The sequence below is a fragment of the Pogona vitticeps genome, chromosome 3 (assembly GCF_051106095.1).
Source record: "Pogona vitticeps strain Pit_001003342236 chromosome 3, PviZW2.1, whole genome shotgun sequence".
NCBI lineage: Eukaryota > Metazoa > Chordata > Lepidosauria > Squamata > Agamidae > Pogona > Pogona vitticeps.
In genome coordinates this window covers 72,815,012-72,833,595 of record NC_135785.1, presented here as the reverse complement: position 1 = coordinate 72,833,595, position 18,584 = coordinate 72,815,012, and the positions used below count along the sequence as shown (strand labels likewise).

At 39.3% G+C, this 18,584-nt stretch overlaps 1 long non-coding RNA gene across 3 annotated transcripts in view; it reads right to left on the bottom strand.

Moving 5' to 3' along the window:
* The window catches only part of LOC110077925 (uncharacterized), a 30,668-nt gene extending 19,239 nt beyond the window's left edge, over nucleotides 1-11,429 (bottom strand). The window contains exon 1 of one of the 3 annotated variants that reach the window (XR_013543928.1): nucleotides 11,202-11,429. This is a non-coding gene — a long non-coding RNA (uncharacterized LOC110077925). The remainder of the gene's footprint in view (nucleotides 1-11,201) is intronic. The other 2 variants (XR_002300372.3, XR_002300374.3) reach the window with 2 other exon arrangements.
* Nucleotides 11,430-18,584: the final 7,155 nt, after the last annotated feature.

Genomic DNA, 18,584 nt, shown 5'->3' with positions numbered 1-18,584 from the left:
TGCCGCCTTTCTGAATTTATTTTGCATTACAGTTTCCCTATCATCTTGCCTGCTAGAAATTGAGGGTGCTCAGAAGCTGATTGTAAATAAAGAATGTGACATTGCAGATATACTTGGAATGATGTGCGCTTCGAGTTCACTATTCTGCCCAGATGAGTAGAGGGCATGCTTTTGCATTTTAATTTGAAATTCAGTGAATATTTTGAATGCCACAGCATGTCTATAACGTTATTTCAAGGCTCTTGCGCATTGAGGCATGTAATGATTGGCATTGGCAGTAACTTGATGCAATGTTGCACAGTTTTAATGTTATCTTTGATCACTTCCTATTCATTGGAAAAATCCCACAATTGCAAACCCACATTATGTTTCATTGAGGATGCCAAGTTCTCTATATTCCAGAGCTTATTCAAGGCATTTTGTCCACCCTCAGGCTGCTCATTAAAGGGATGGCAGTATCTAATTTAATGAATAAGATAGAGTATAAATTCCCCATTCATTCATGAAGTGGGAATGGTAGAGGAATGAGCTTTTCTTCCTGCTATTCCCCAGCTTTTGTTTCTTAGAAATTGTATATGCTTCTTCATAAACAATGTATATCACGCTCCACACATGTATAGCAATGTCCTGCTTACTTTTTACCTGATCATTTAAACCTTGACAATGAGATTGTACTATTTTATGATCTGTTCCATGATCCATGGCCTGACATGTCTGTATCTCATGAGATTTTACACATGGCATACATAGGCAGTGCATTTCCTAAAAGGACATAAAACCTGAAATATCTGTGCTTTGATACAGTTATTTTTCTGCGTAAGAATAATGGTAAAAGAACAGGCTCATCAGCTGCAACTGCCACACAAAAAGCAACATCTGTTGGTCTGTAGGCCTATGAATAGATCTGCCATATGGACTTCATGTTAACTTTTTGGCTAAAAGATGTACTGCACATGTGGTTGTTTATGAAGAATGTGTGTGTACACTATGTGCTGTCAAATCACATCTGACTTATAGTCAGGGAGTTCAAGGTACTGTAATTGAGACATTTAAAGAGTTGTTTTACCAGTGCTACCATCTCCCAAGAGAATTTCTATGGCTGAGTGGGGTTTTGAACCCAAGTGTCCTGAATCCTAGTCAATCACTTCATCTACTACACCCTACTAGGGTACATGAAGAACATACGAACCCCATGCTGGGTTAAACCAGCAGAGGCTGTCAACTCCAGTACTGCAAGGACCCAGCTCATGCCATGTATTTTATTTATTTATTTATTTGATTTGTACCCCGCCCATCTGGTCTTCCAACCACTGTACTAGCAAATAGAAGCAAACCTGCAGAATGTGTTGCTCATAGAGAAAGAATACTAAAGCTTTCTATCATTTTCTTCAGATTTTACAGAACGCAATTTTCTGGACATACCTAGAGGGAGGAATTGAGGTTGTTCCTGACATGTAGACAAAATAGTGCTGGGGAGGTGAGCACTAGACGCTGTTTTGGCAATAAACGAAGAAAACAAGCAGACATGAGAGTTGGACTGCCCCAGATTTGAAGACCTGCATGTCTGCAGCTTGGCATTATGAACCCTTTCTCTCTGATCCACTTTTTGCCATACAGTGGTGCCTCGCTTGATGATGTTAATCCGTTCCAGCGAAATCGCTGTAGAGCGAAATCGTCGTCAAGTGAAAGTAAAAAGCCCATTAGAATGCATTAGAAACCGGTTAATGCGTTCTAATGGGCAAAATACCTCATCGTAACGTGAAGATCATCCATAGGGTGGCCATTTTCTGCTCCCTGTAGAGCGAAGAATCCATGCCTAACACAGCGGGGAGCCATTTTGCACAGCGGGCGGCCATTTTGGAAACCCGACAATCAGCTGTTTTGATCGTTGTTAAGCTAAAAATCAGTTCCCGAAGCAGGGAACCAATCATCGTAAAGCGTATTTTCCCCATGGACACATCATTTTGCGATCACAATAGCGATCACAAAAATCTCATCGTACAGCAGATTCCTCGTACAACGAGGTAATCATCAAGCGGGGCACCACTGTATTTCATAGCTTTATGAGAAGTTATATTTGAATGTCCCTGTTAAAGTGAAGGAGAGTTTTGAAGAATATTGGGCTGAGTCCAGATTGGATTAGATGGGGTCCAGATCAGACTGAGGCTCAATCCAAAGTGCCAAACTGGCACTCAGATCAAATCAGAGTATCCATGTGCTATCAAGGGCCCTCCATAAATGGTCTGTCCTTGGGAAATATATAACTAAAACTGCTTGTTTTACTTACTTGTCAGAACTTCTATTGCTATAAATTGTAACAGACATTGTATAAAAACAGATAAAGAGATAAGGGGAGCATTACAATAATGATGTACACTGTCACCACTGCTTTCTGATTTGCTTTTCAACACTTTTAGAGAAGTGCTAGCTGATCCAAATTACAGTATTGTTGTCAATGAAGAGTTTATCATCAACATTCAATATGCAGGTGTAACAGTATTACCAGATGACAGTATAGATGGTCTGTAAAGGTTCCTCAATAAAGTAAATGAAATATGTGGCAAATGTGGCCTAAAAATGAATATTTAGAAAACCTCATTCAAGATAATCAGTAAAAAGCAAGCAGCCCAAGAAATGTAGTTAAAAATCCAAAATTACAGTGTGCTTGACAAATACAAGTATCAGGCATGCGTACCAGCTTCAGACAAATGTGAAATTAGTTTATTTGTACATTGATTTCCTGGCACTGAAAGAGAGGGTGAGTGAAGGTGAGTGAAAGTTGAGCCTCAGAGAGAAGCCAAACAGCCTGCTTGATATACCAACTACAGAAGCGCTATGGAGACTCAAACAGATCACCAAACAGTATATATTCTCTTGCAGCTGCTGTGCCAGCTATTTCATGGAGCTATATTATAAAGAGAAAAACACTGCTTCGATAGCCTTTTTGCATTCTGAAATAGTCTTCTTTTATTTTATTCTCTTATTCTTACTTAGCTTAGTTTACTAAACATTACTGAAATATTTATGCACTATTAAAATTGAATGTGTGAGTGGAAGAGTGATTGTTGTTTGGGCCTGGATTGGTTAGTCACACAATAAAAGCATTAGGATCTGTTTTTTCAATTACCCTTCCTCCTCCTCCTCCTCCTCCTCCTCCTCTTTTTTGGTACAGTGGTGCAAATACTATCCATTGCCTTCTAAGCTATACTGCATCCCTGAAGTGAATGGCACTTTGTGCCTCCACTCTGTGCCTAGCCATTTGCACTTATCTCCATTTGCAGTATTGGACTTCATGGTAGAATGGGTAAAAATGTATCTTAAATGGCACAGAGCAGTTCATGCCTGATCCGTACACCCAAAGTTCAGGTATAGAGTGGGCTGGAGATTTTCCACACAGGTCTAATAAGCATCCTGGAATTTAGAATGAACAATTGTAATACAGCTATCTATATAAAAACAGATGCCACAGAGCAGCCGTATTAAATGAAGAATGTAATCTATTACAACAACAAAAACCTTCAAATTAGGTTTGAAATTGTACATCACATGGTGCTATGTATTCTTGGTTCTGATGTATAGCCTGGAATTGTAGATTTTAACTTGGGCTACTATAAAAGAAAGATAGTTATGACAGATCATTTAGGCTAAAATAAGAAGAAGAAAAGATGTGCAGGAAGGAGAAGAGCTTATTAGCTGAAACACCTTGCAGAGAGGTTTGAATGCACCACAACATCATTGTTTGGTGCTGCCACATCCAACGCTAGAACAGCCATAACGATGTGCAACAGACATGTGTGGCCAACCTCAGACCTACTCCTTTCCTTAAAATTTCCTTTAAAAGTTCTGTTTGTGCACTAAAGTAAAATAACACTTTGAGCCCCTGGAATGCACATTTCTTATCCCAAGCTTGGGCTGACAGAAAGTGGCAGGTCCAAATTCACCTAGTGATCTTGAGTATCAAAAAGATTTGATTCTTCTTTTAGGTGATTCAGACCCTAACCACTGCATACACTGTTGCTCCAGACAGCCTTGTATTACGTTCCCCAAGGAACCACTGTTCCAATTCTGCTTCTATTTGGCTATGTAACAGTGATGTCTCTACCACAGTAAATGGTTCTAACCTGCAACCAAAGATAATTCAATATAGAGAAATCACTAAAGGCAATAGATAAACAGGAATTCCATGGAGAGCTGTTTAGTATAATGATTTCATGTTTCAACTCCCAGAAGATCCAAGCTTTGGGAATGAAACTAGGAAAGAATATACATCCACACAAATGGTATTAATAATAAAGGAAATGTTCTACTCTTTCAAAAGAAAGTTGTCATTATTAAATAATTGAGCAGTACAGGGCTCAGAGTTTATTGAGCAACAAACACTTCTATCCTGTTCTTTTCTTTTTCAAGTTTAATCACAAATACTTTAGACAATGCTCAAGCAAAAGTGAACATGATTTGAAAGAAGCCTCTCTAAAATGGATCTGATTTCCCGAAAAACAGTTAAAATATATGTCCTGTCCATAAGCAGGAGTTCTCTTCCCATGTCAGTTGTGGAAACAGGTAAAAAGAAGAAGAAGCCAATGTAATAACAGAGTTCTGTCTCAGGCTCTTTTTGCCCAACCTTCCACACCTGCTCGGTTTTCTGTTATTTTTCTATCCCACCTGGTCTGACTTTTACCTATAATTCTGCAGGCTTAAAATGCCATATAACACTTGAGGGAGTCTGATGTGTCTGTTGAGCAAAACCTGGACTGGCCATTTTCATTTGATAAAAGGTTATAAAACTACAATACGTTGAGTCCAATCACAGTTGTGATTCAGTGGCCATTGGCCCAAGACCCAACCACTTCAAAGCAGTGGCCAAAATTTCATTAATTGCTCAGTGTGGAAGATTTATATATTTAATTTCAATCAAAGGAGTCCCAAGACAGCTTACAACAGAAAAGAACAACATCTGACAACACAAACACATAAATGCATACATTTACCTAAACCCATTCAATCCAGTAAGCTGTCTCTCCCTAGCCATTTTGATGGGGACAGAATATACTTCTCTTTGGTTCCATGGCAACTTTCAGATGAAGCTGAGTAGCGTTTGGGAGATTGGAGGAGGAGGAGTAAGCATGCCGCCATTACAGATGCTCTCTCCCTCATCTGCTCAATGGGCTCTGGTCTCTTTGTCAGAGGCAGGGGTGAGAATGTGTAATTTCCCTCTGATCTGCATTCATAGGAAGAGATCTTATTTGTGAGGGACGTTGCTTTAAAATTCTAGAAGAAATAGATGAGGTAAAAAAAATTCAGACCTGAGACTGGACACTCAAGTTTCATCAATGGCCAGGAGTACATTTGCAGGGTGAAAGCTAGCATAACAGCTGCACTTGTTCCTTGACAAGTCTGATCTGGCAAATCTTTATATGTCTCTTTACTTCCTGTATGGATTAGTGCAAGGCACTGTATGTGGGTTTCTCTTTGATTTGTTTGCACATTTCAGTTGGTTCAAGATGCTACAGCCAGAGCGCTAACTGGAGCCAGTTACAATGAGTGTATAGCTTCCCTGTTACAACAACTGAAGCACCTGATCTCACTATATGAGCTCAGATGGGATTTTAAGATCTTCAGGGGAGGCCCTTCTCTTGGTCTTGCCTCCTTCACAGGCATGTTTGGATGAAAGAAAGGGCCTTTTTAATGGCCGCCCCCATGTCGTAGAATGCCCTCCCTTGAGAGGTCAGGTACGTAGGTTCCCTCCCTCCTGTTGTTCCGGTAAGGCTAAGGACCTCTCTTTTTTTTAAAGGAAGGGTTGGATCAATTAAATGGACATTATTGTTTTAATAGTGGGTTTAAAAATGTTTTTAAGCTACTAGCCTTTTAAATACATTACATTATTAGGTGGGTTTTTTTTTTGGTAAAACATAATTTATTTTATGTTTAACTATAGGCTAAAGACGATAAAGAAAGCTCAAGTATATATGTAACTAATTTTTAAAAATCATATCCAGAAAGATATGAAAGTCATTAGACACAAGTGTCACAGAGGCTATAAAAAGCAATAAATCTCGATTTTATAAATAGAGAAATTGTACAAACAAAGCAACTTCTTCTTCCCATTTTTCTCCTCCTCCTTGTTCATCTGTTACTGGATATTGGTCGTTAAGCATGTGCTCTCTTTTCAGAGAAATGTACAAATCCAGGCTGAATCCTGGGCATTTCTACTATTTTGGGTGTGTGTTGTGCAGAATCTAGGGCAGAGCAGCAATCTGTGGCAAAGGAAGGAACATCAGATGAGTACGCCATAATGCCAGCCATATGGCTCTGCCAATATTTTTGGATAGCAGAGAAATGGGACATTTCCTCTTCCTTGTCCTAATGGATGTGTTCTGGTGGAGGATGTAGTGGGATGCTGGTTATTTGTCCCTCCTTGCCCCATTCCTGCTTGCCTATCATCTCTCTTCCATAACAGGATGCTGCTGCAATGGCCACCTTCCTCATCCAAACCTCGTATCTGCTGTATTTCCTAGAACTTCTTAGCTTGGACTATCCATGAGAAGAGTGGAGAAACTGGCATGTCAGATTTTCCTGTCTGCCTCCCTACCCACCCACCCACCCACCCACCTACCTACCTACCTACCTACCTACCTACCTACCTACCTACCTACCTACCTATCTATCTATCTAGTCACACACTGAGTCACATGATCCAGTGCACAGCAATAAATGGCTACACTGTAATTTGTGGTGATTCACCACCAAGATTTATTCTGATTGCGCTATGCTTGCATAAAAACGAATAAAAATGATATTTTTAGTAATATATTGTTATGATTTTAAACTGTAATTTGTTATATGATATGTTGTTACCCGCCCAGAGTAGTCTGTATGACTAGATGGGTGGGCTATAAATTTAATTAATTAATTAATTAATTAATTAATTAATTAATTAATATGTTGGCTGTTATTTTGGTGATTAAACACCAAGGCCAGAAGTGTCTTGGTATCATAGATCATACAGTGGAAATTGCACTGTGTACATAATTTTGCCTGCTGTCTGTTTTGTGCTCTTTTGTGTCCAGGTTGTGCTAATGGTTTTGCACTTGACTGTACAACCCAGCTACGAGACAGGTGGTCAACAAAATTCAAAGCTGCTTGTGTGCACTGTATTTCACAATAGTATTTGGTCCTTGGTCTGGGCCATTAATAACACTCCAAGGTTACTGCCTTTTTATTACCTTTCATTTCTAATAGAAAATTCAAACCACATGGCTCACAACTATATGTGTGCTGTACACAACCTTATGTGTGCTGTATTTCACAATAGGATTCTGGCCCAACATCATTACACTTTAGAGTAATTATCAATGGTTCATTTTAATTTAATTTGTTACTTCTGAGGTGCACTGGGGTCATTTTTCTCAGTTTTTAATGGTTTTAATTATTTTTTAAAAATTAACATTAATATGTTAATGATGCATGAAAGAATGCAACAAATTAACTTCACAGTTGTCTCTGAATGGTTTAATATCAATGAATCAAATTTTCTTTAATGGTCTAACCATAATGTATTAACATTAACATAACATACTGCTCCTTCGCAGTATTTTTCAATAGTGCTTTGCCAGTCTCTACAGGGAGACAGATTTGCCCTGCAGCTGGTAGGGGGAAAGGGAAGGGAACAATTCTATATGCGATATGAAAAAAAGAGGAAAGAAACTCAAACAGGCATACAAATAGTTGTGAACAATGTGGTTTGAATTTTCTATTAGAAAACAAAAGTAGAAAAAAGACAGCAGCCTTTGAGTGATTCTGATGGCACAGACCAAGAAGCAAATATTCTAGATTTCTAATGGACAAACAGGTGCTCAGCTTATTATTTATGAGAACTTGAGAAATTCTGAGATAATTTGCAAATAATGTGTAAAGCATGGCAATTAGCACAGTTAAAGTGATACTATTAAATGTAGGTGATAGAAGGTGTCACACACCCCCAGTTCCCCTGTTTGTTCTTCCACACAACCCAGGTTCACTTTCAGGTATGACATTTACTTTTCAACCCTTTTCGCTGCCACCAGAGGATTTATTCCTCACTCTATCAAATATGACTCTTAAATCAGTGTTATTCAATAAAACAAGAGGACGAGATGGCTGGACAGTGTCATCGAAGCTACCAACATGAATTTGACCCAACTCCGGGAGGCAGTGGAAGACAGGAGGGCTGGCATGCTCTGGTTGATGGGGTCATGAAGAGTCAGACACGACTAAACGACTAAATACTGGCCACCAAAAGTGTGCCTGACTTTAAAAACTCTCTCAAGAAAATAACAGGAAGGGAGCCATCCTGGTCCCCATTGGGAAAGAGTTCCACAGCCTAGGGACTCCAGCCAAATATGCTTTCTGGGTTTGACCGTGCCAAGAGAAGGGCATTCCCTGAATATGTCAAAGCACAGGCAGGCTCACATACTGTCACATTCCCAGGGGGTTTCAACAGGCAAATTCCAATAAGCCAGTCCAATATCAGAAGTCCAGAAGATGCAAAGCAGATACCAAAATGCCAAAGCCAAAACACAAACCATAGTCAGAAGTCAAAGTCCAAAGCCAAGGGTCTAAAGAACAAGGTCCAAGATAAGCAGGAGCATGGATGCGAGCCAGAGTGTTGACTTGTTGCTTCCACAAGCTTCCAAGCCTTCTAGGTGCAGATTATATAGCAAAAACAGTCATCAAACTCCTAGAAGCCTTCCATCCTGTTAAAAACACAGGACTGGTTGACCTGATGTTCCTGTAGGAAGTATTCATGCGATCCTCTGACTTTCGTGTCATGAGTCTTTGCCAAAGCTTAGCCCTCACTCTTTCTACTGGGGGAGGAGAATCTATTGATGATTCAGCTGTCTGTGCTTCTAATTGCCCAGCATTTTCCTCAGCTGTAATTAACCCCTCAGATTCCAGATCTTCTTCGGCTGAACTCACGATACATGGGAGAATATGGTCCTTCAGACAGCCTGGACCCAAATGATACAGATCATATGATAACCACTTACTCAGTTAGGTTCCCATATTCTTCTGAAAATCCTCTTTCGAGATGGGCATGAATCAAACCATGAACTACAAAAACCAATGAACTGGATCAGTTCGCTCTTCAGTTTGTTACCCAGTTCAAGGATCCCATTTTGCCAAAGCAAAATGAAATGCCAACCTTTCTCCCCCTCAGCACTTCATTTTCTTCAGCAAAAGGGGATGACTGGCCAGCTCATTCCCACTGTCCCTGTCCCTTTCCTCCCTGCTCCTTGCTGGCACCGGCATCATCTCTTCTTCCTCCTCCTCCTCCACCACCACCGCCGTCATCCTCAGAGGCAGCAGCTCTGGCTTCCCTGCTGGGTGGTGGGCACATGCTCACAGGGAGCAGCTAGCTCCAACAAGCTGGGCTGCTGCTGCTGCTGCTGCTGCACCTGCGCCTGCCATCCAGCTGATAGGCAGGTACATGCTGAGAGGCAGCAAGCCTGCTCCTTGCAGGGAAGCCAGGCCTGCTGCCCCTGAGGGTGGTGGTGGTGGCAGAAGTGGTGGTGGCAGCAGCAGGACCGGGGAGGGAGGGGATGGACAGTGGGAAGGGGGCAGGCAGGGGGCAGAGGAAGTGGAGCCACAGTTGGAGGCGGCAGGAGAAGGTAGGTTGCCCCCTGGCACAAACCAGAAAAACAAACCATGAACTGATTCATTTTCCAGTGTTTTGTGGTGGTTTGTGGTTAGCCATGAACCACAAACCATCATGAACCACCAGCTTTCCACTTCATGTCTAATCCTATTTTTTCCTTGTGTCTGGCACAAAACATATTTCCGAGGTCTTTATTATGTTTTATTGCTGTGATTCTACCAAGGAATTTTCATAATATGTGTCAAATGAGATTAACATTTTTCTTAAAGAAAATCATATTGTCCTCCTTGTGATTACAGTACTATCCTCATTTGCAGCAGGCTGTTTTACATGCTTACTGTTGATCTATTAAAGAATTCCAGAACTGGACTAAAGGAATGAAAGTATATGACAACTCATTGTCTGTTGATTTTCTTTACTGATTGCTTGCATATACCTTATGGCTTTTCTGAAATTGTTTTTGATTGCTCGCTTGGCCTAGATTCCCTGCAAGCATTTGGTACGATTGAATAATTTTTTGTTGTGTCTTCTTGCCATGCCATATGCTAATCTGCTGATATGCTTCTCCAGTGTTGCCAGTCAATGCTCTAGTCTACAGTCTTTCTCCTTTTCCAAAGGGTATTTTACTGCCTGTCATTACCATTCATTGTGACTTTATGGACTGTGCTCACTGCTTGTTCACTCTCCTGATGTTCCCATTGAGCATCTCCTTCAGATATCATCCCTGCTGTCAGGCTGAGATGAACTGGGCTCCTTTCAAAACTTTCATATCATCTGTCCAACAGCCATTCCCATTTTTCCTTTTCTTTTCTATCAAGCTTTCAGCATTCTTTCCCCCATTTCCTGAGAGCGGCTGGAGTCTGTGACATACAATGTCATCTCAATGGAGAACAAATTTCTTAATGTCTAAGGAGAGGAACAATCAAGCACACCTCTCCATAATAGGCACTACTCTTAGAAAAGGAGCAGCACAAAGGCATCATAAATGACTGAAATCTGAACTAAATGTTACCAGTTGCATTTAATTTTAATTACTGCATCCTGAGCTAACAAAGTCATTGCTTCCTTTACAATCCTTTGTATAGCACAAGCAAGCTACACAAATAAAAGGACACTGCTAGGAGTGTCTGAAATATCTTTAAATCTTGAAATCCACAAACATCAGCAGAACTTCAACAAAAAAGAAGAAAGTTTGAAACTCAACAAAACTTGGCTCCCAGCAGTGAAAAATATAGTGTGCAAAAGGTCAACAAACTCTACCCAGCCACAATGACTGGTGATCACTACACACAAAAGACCAGCTAACGACACCCATCAATCACAGTGACAGATAATCTCTCATCACAACAATACACCCACAACAAAAGCACACTGATCACCATATCACCCATCATCTGAAAAGCACAAAAGCTGATCTCACAGCCATAAATACTCAACTCCCAAACAAACTGCACCAGAGCACAGAGTGCTGTCCTCTGAAGATGCCAGCCACAGAGAATGGCGAAATGTTAGGAAGAACAACCTTCAGAACATGGCCAAAGAGCCTGAAAAACCCACAACAACTCACTCATCCAGAAGGCCCTCCTCTGATGGGGGAATCAGTCCTCAGAGAGGGTGATGGGAGCAATCGTTGCAGCGCAGTCAAAGCCCACCCCTCTCTTCCTGTGTCATCCTTCTTATAGGCATAGAACTCCCTTGTGGGCAAGCAGGGGTCAGACTCTGGTTTCCTGGGCAGATATAATCTGTTGCCATGTAGAAATGTGTCCTTTCACATGTACAGTTTGTTCCATCTGCTACAGACTTGGCTTCAGCTAGCCTGCTTCCTCTTTCTTAAGCTTGCTTTCTCCAGTTTTAGTTATATTTGGACTTCTTGCTCCAGTTCACTTCCCTCTTGTCTGGGCAAAACAAGTGTAAAAGTCCAAACCTTTGCCCACGTAGCAGTCTCTTATTAATAATGAAACTGTCTCTGTTTTCAACTTGCATCTTCTTTTGCCGCTCTGTATTAGGCATGGTGGCACTGTGGGCTAAACCACAGAAGCCTGTGCTGCAGGGTCAGAAGACAAGCAGTTGTAAGATCGAATCCACGCGACGGAGTGAGCTCCCGTCGCTTTGCGCCAGCTCCTCGCCAACCTAGCAGTTCGAAAGCATGCAAATGCGAGTAGATAAATAGGTACCACCTGGGTGGGAAGGTAAAATGGCGTTCCCTAGTCACGCTGGCCACGTGGCAACAGAAACTGTCTTCGGACAAGCGCTGGTTCTACGGCTTGAAAACGGGATGAGCACTGCCCCCTAGAATCGGACACAACTGGACTAAAAATGTCAAGGGGAACCTTTACCTTTTTATTATGCATACTATCCCATCTTCCCTTGCAATTTCTCCATCTTCTTCTCAGGTCTGGGGTGCTGGTCTTTCCGGAACCCACACACACACTGTCACACTCTGTCACCCATAACAGACTCCCCGTCTTGATACCAAATGTCATCATTTGGGATCACAATCAAAGGAAATCACATATGACACAATAGTAAAAGAAACAACAAAAGGCACAAGAACTGATTAGTATAAACTCATCAGTTATGTAAGTCCTTCTAGACTTTTAGCTATGAAAGCAATCCATTGAAGAGAAAAAAAGTACAGTATAAGTATGATGAATCATGGAAGAAGCAGAAACAAAAACCTCTCCAAGCCACTTCTTACTAAAAAAATTGTTCAACATAGCTTGAATATCATAAGGCAAAATGCTTATAACATTGATGATTGAATATGAAACTTCTCTCTTCCTGTTGTATACATAACTATCCACTCTGGATCGATGGGCTTTAGCTCTTTTCAAGATCATAGTCCTTCCCAGAGATCTGCAGTTCTCCATACATACTGGTACACATTGTAAGCAGAAACAATTATTAAAAACAAAACAGCCACAGACTCTTTACCCAACCAAGGTCTGGAAACGAATTGGTCAACCTGGAGTCCAGTCCTGTATCCCTGGTGATGTTATGAGCCAATTCCTGTAATTGACTAATATGTCCTTTGATTTATCAGAATTATTGAAACAACACATCCCCTTTATCTATTAGAACCAACCTGCAGGAAACAGCCTGTGACTGCCACCGGAGTTCATCATGACAGTGAAAGAGCAATTGATATGTTTGTAGGAATCAACCGATCCCATCTTAGTGTGGTTTTGACTGACATCCATTAACATATGGTTGACCTTCCCCAATATTTGTGTGTCTGATTTGTACCATATGAGTATTCATTTTTAACCTTCCTCATTCCTGATTTCCACATATCCTTATCAGCATTTGTCCTATATCCACTCCTCCCCTCTCCAAGCAGAAATTTTCTCATGTTCCAAACAACCTGTGCTATGTTGTTCTGATGGACAGCAGGCAACAACTTCCCTTGCAGCATGACTACCCTGCATCTACAATTGTAGATCAGGTGCAGGGCTTGGGACATGATCACTGCTATCAGCAGAAAGACTACGCTCCAGATTATTCCTATACCTTTCATTTTGAGTATCCTAGTTATTAGATCTGTTCTTACAAACTTCAGTACAAATAAGACACTTCAAGCCTTCTCTTTTGGAGTACTTAAGATGGGATTCAACCACAAGCCTACTATAATGAGTCCCACTAAAAAGTGAATAGAGGAAAACAATTTTGTCTCAATGAATATCCAGGGCATGTAGATGTGATGGGTGTCAAAATATCCAAAATTTCCTATAAGAGAGCTGGCACAACACGAGACAAAAACACACATAACTCAATCAATCGACACAAATGAAAATATCTTTATATTTATATTTATTTATTTGATTTATTTGATTTATATATCTTAATGTTGGTGGCCTTGTCCAGCGTTCCTTTTCCTAAAAGAAATCAATCAGTTATGCTAGCACTGGATTCCAAACCTTAATTTGGTTTCTGTGAACCCATTTCTGTTTTTCGTTTTCCATCTGGATCAAATACAAGTCTGGGTATATTTTGTACAAGGCATGTGCTTTTGTTCCCAAATATAAATATTCCACCTGTGTATCTACTGGAATCATAACTTTGTCAGTTTTAATTTCTTTGTGCACTTCATTCAAACTTTCAATCTGTTCGCATTCATACTGTCTCTCCTTCAACAGCACCAGCCAATGAGTGAGCTTCTGGGCTTTCTCCTTGCTCAGTATCACATGGTGAATTGTAATACAGCTAATTGCACAATCACGTACAGGCTGAGGAATGCAACTAGCATCGCATTAATGAGTTAAAATTTGCTGCCATGACTATGTGATTTCCCCTATGCAGGTACAAATCAGCAATAGATTTTCGGAGAAAATTTATACAAAGGATATTTCATTTCAAGACAGTGAATCATATATCTATTATGCAGCAAATAGTTCTTCCACTTTTTCAGTTATATTTCTGGCATTAATTTGGCACCTTGCTGACTACTTACTGGCCACCTGTTATGAATGCTTTGGTGTCTACTTTGTTAAAGGAGCTAATGGGATCCTTGGGAGTTCTTGTAGTGGAAAGGAAAATGCCAAGGTGATGGCATCTGAGATTAGGTATCTCCTTCCAGGGTTGGGACAGAGGAGGAGAACCAAATGCCATCCCAGAGACCATGTAATTTCACAATCTCATTCATGTCTATGTAAGTGGATCAGTCGTGTTTCCTTAATTGCTCTGTTCATTTCTATTATTTTTGTATAGAAGATTATGTTTCTATGTCTCCTCATTTAATATAGGCTTCCTAATTCTATATTTGTTTAATTTGGTTCCCTTCTCTTGCAAGCCAAGGAGGGCCCCTACGATTACATCTACAGGCTTCCCATTAATTCATTCATTTATGCATGATTGTGTGTGTGCTTGCATTGGAGGATACTTAGTACCTACTGATTTAGGGGTCAAAATATAAACCCTCATTATATATTCTACAGCTAGAATTAGCTGTTATGTGTATTATAAAATCCCACTCTAATATGTATGATAAAGTGGATTTACCCAGTAAAGTTCACATTGGAATATAAAAGTTACCCTTCAAGGTGACACTATGTTTTTGTGTTTGTTTGTTTTTTTTTTTTTTTTGAAATTTTGTCTACATACTATAAAATAAATCTTTCTGCAGCTTAAGAAACTACAACTTAAACTCCTGCATGCTTATCTATCTTCTGCCACCTACCTAAGGTTTTATCCATTACTCTTGATACTTGATTGCTCCTTGCATATAAATTTCAATCATACCCAGAGGGCACCACATTTTGTATAATAAGTTTGACTGTGAACAATTTAGCACACGAACTATCTCCCTCAAACACTGAGAAAGACATTCTCTAATAAGAAAAGCGCTACCCCTTGGGGGTACTACACATTTCTAATGTAATGGTATAATAAGGTACTTGTACTGACATTAAAATGTAGGGTATATCCATGTTGCCTTTTGCTCATGTGGAACTCCTTCCAGTGCTCCTTGTTTAACTTTAAAGGGGTAAATTCTGCTATCCTAATAGTCACCTGCCATGCTTCCTAATTTAGAGGCAGCCACATAAATAATATCTTATTTTAGAAAACTAAATAGCTCACTGACAAATCTAATTAAGTATATACTCCTTCTGTCTAATGTAAGGGAAAAGAGAAATATGTGAGAAAAGCAGTGTGTATCAAGAAAAGCCAAGGAAATGAAATTCTGCAGCTGAATCTGTTTAATTTGCGTTGTTGAAAGATTTATTCTTCCTATATACAATACAGGAATATGGTCCTGAATAGGCTCTTCTTTTGCATATAATAAAGTATCAGTTATGGGGAGCAATGGTGTGAGAGAACCGTTTTTAAAAAGTAAGGAAATGTACGTATCTTTGCATGCTTTGTCATCTGCTTCAACTGAGCTAAATGGGAAGGGAGGCATTTCTGAATAAAGACCTATACAATTTCAGCTGTGCTTAGTTTGTAAACCAGACTATGTAAACTATTGCACAGAATCAGTTTTCTTTTTGGAATATAATTGCCAGGATGCCACAGGGCTGGCTGGGAGTTGAATCCCAACAAAATAAATTTCCCAAGCTCTACTCTAAAACCAGCCTGAGGTGTTAGCAATAGATTAGGCAGCTTGAGAGACTAGCTGAGCACTACTGTATGTATGAGGCCTGCTGCAGTGCACAGAGATCCTGTCAGCTTCCCTCCCACTGCCTTCACTAATCTACTACAGCGTATTTCAATCTCAGAGAAGCAGTTGGATCCACTTAAGAGCAAGATGTATTGAACTTCACATAGCTTACTTATGTGTTGATGTAGATATGCTTAAATTGCAGCAGAAATTGCATCAGTCAAACAACAGGAAGGTAAAAGTTAAATATAATCGTGCTTGGCTTTGTTTGATAATACGCAGAGTTTGAATCAACAGCAAAGTACCATCATCGTTGTGGCTTGTTTCAAATTAAGGAAAATACTGGAGGTGTTGGTAAATCATCTCACACTTAACACCAAAAAAACTAAAGAACTCATAATTGATTTTAGAAAGAAGAGAAATGTACATTTACCACTGTACATAAACGGTGAGGAAGTGGAGAGAGTTGGTAGTTTTAAATTTCTGGGTACTTACATCTCAGAGGACCTCTCATGGACTATAAAACCAACATGCTAATGAAGAAGGCACAGAAGAGGCTGTATTTTCTGAGAATGCTCGGCAAGTTAAATTTATCTCAGCATTTACTTCTGTCATACTATCGTAGCACCATTGAGAGTGTCCTAACCTATGGCATTCTGGCATGGTTTGGAAGTAGCTCTGTAGCGGACAAAAAAGCTCTACAAAGAACCATTAAAATTGCCCAGAATATCATCGGGCTCCAGCTACCAACCCTGGATGACATCTTCACATCCCGCTGTCTGAGGAAGTCACACAGCATCCTGAGAGACTCTTCCCATCCTGCTTATAACTTTTTTGAACTGTTACCGTCTGGCAGAAGATATAGAACAATTAAGACTCGGACCACACGTTTTCTAAATAGTTTTTATCCCAGAGCTATAATTGCAATTAATAATGAGCTTAAAGACCACCAGTAGTGAATAATTAGTTGGACTGTGTTACTTGGCCTGCGGTGTAGATGTTTGTATTTTTACTGGGGGACTTTTAGTGGGTGGGGAGTGTTTGGGGAATTTTATGTGTGTGCATGTGTCTGGTCTCTGGGTGTCTGTGAATTTCATTGTATGGGTATACTGTGTATATACTTACAATGACAATAAATTATTATTATTATTATTATTATTATTATTATTATTATTATTATTATTATTAAACAGTCTGATTCAACAGATATTTATGTAACTGGCAAACTGAACTGCCAACAAAAAGATTTGGTGAAAGCTGAAAATCAGGTAACAGAAGACACTGAGATAGAAAGAGGCATATGTTAAGAATGTATACTCTCATCACTGCTTTTCAATCTGTACTAAAGTAAGTTGCTGATTCAATGACAGTGCCATTGTCACTAAAGAGCTTACCATCAAAATGTAATATGCAGCCAAAACAGCATCACTAGCTGTCAATATATATGGACTGAAGAGGTTATTCAAGAAAGTCAATAAAATAAGTAATGAACAGAGTTTAGAAATGAATGTTAAGGAAACCAAGTTCAAAATAATAAGCAAAAAGAAAGCAGCCCAAGAAATCTAGCGAAAGATCCAAGATGAAAATGAGAAGTTCGTTGACAAATACTGGTACCTTGAAATTTGGTTAAATGAAAAATGAGATAATTGCAGGTAATAAAAGTCTGACAACAGCAGCTTTTTCATGATGAAGAATTTAATATGCCACAAGCTTCAGATTTAGAATTGACATTGTATGGTGCTATGTATTCTCAGTTCTATTGTATGGCAAAGAATCATGGACTTTAACACAGGCTACTATAAAAAAAATTAAAGTATTTGATGTGATGTGGATGCTAAGCATCTCTTGAATCAGGAAACCATAAAACATTAAATGCAGAAGGCTAGAATACTTTCATCACATAAAGAGAAAATAAAATAATAGATTGTTGCAGCTGACTGGTCAAAGTAAATAAACATGAATATATATATATATACTCATGGTCAGAATAGACTTGATGATATCCAGAATGTGTTAGGTGAGAAATAACAAGAAATGACTGAGTGTTCAAATAGTTTACACTATTATTGTTCAAAGATGTTGTGTTGTTTAGAATCAACGGCTTGCCTTGGCCTTTGTCTTTCAAAATTAAATCAAACACAGTTACGTCATGCAAATATTCCTTTTAATTGTTAGCAAAGATTTAGAAGTGGGTGCTTTGGAGAAATGGTTGTTCTAGAGGTCATTGACAATTATGTAGTGCAATTCAAAACATATGCCTAAAACTATTCCTTTGTTATGAATGAGCTAAGTGTTTCTCTTAAAATCCTGTCATATTTAATTTTGTTTCATTATAGCAACTTTCAAATGACAAAAATTTAAGAAGTCAATTTCATTTGCTTCAGTTTTTTATGAAAATGAAACCCAGTTCAGATTTTGTAATTAAGTTCTCACACATAAAGCCACATTCAGGGAATGGACTGTGTCCGTGAAATGTTCATTGAACTGGAATTGAAAAGCTAGTTCAGAATGAAAAAGGATGAAGTTGTACATATTCATTAGGGATAGACGGAGCATTTAGCAAATATCCCATTTCTCCTATGAACTATAGTATGGACTTACTGCAGGTTGAGGAGTAGTTAATCAGCCAGGTGGGACCTTAAAGATAAAACACTAGTTATGATAATGAAGGTCTGGTTTCTAGTTGAGTAGTAGAATGTAATGCCAACCAGGACATATTGCTGTATAAATCACATCTTTAGAAAATATATTACTATTCAGTGGTAAACTAGATTCCCAGGCAGAATGAACTCAGTTTAATATGCAAAATATTGATAAATGAATATAAATTGCCTTCTGACTGGCAATCTTCAT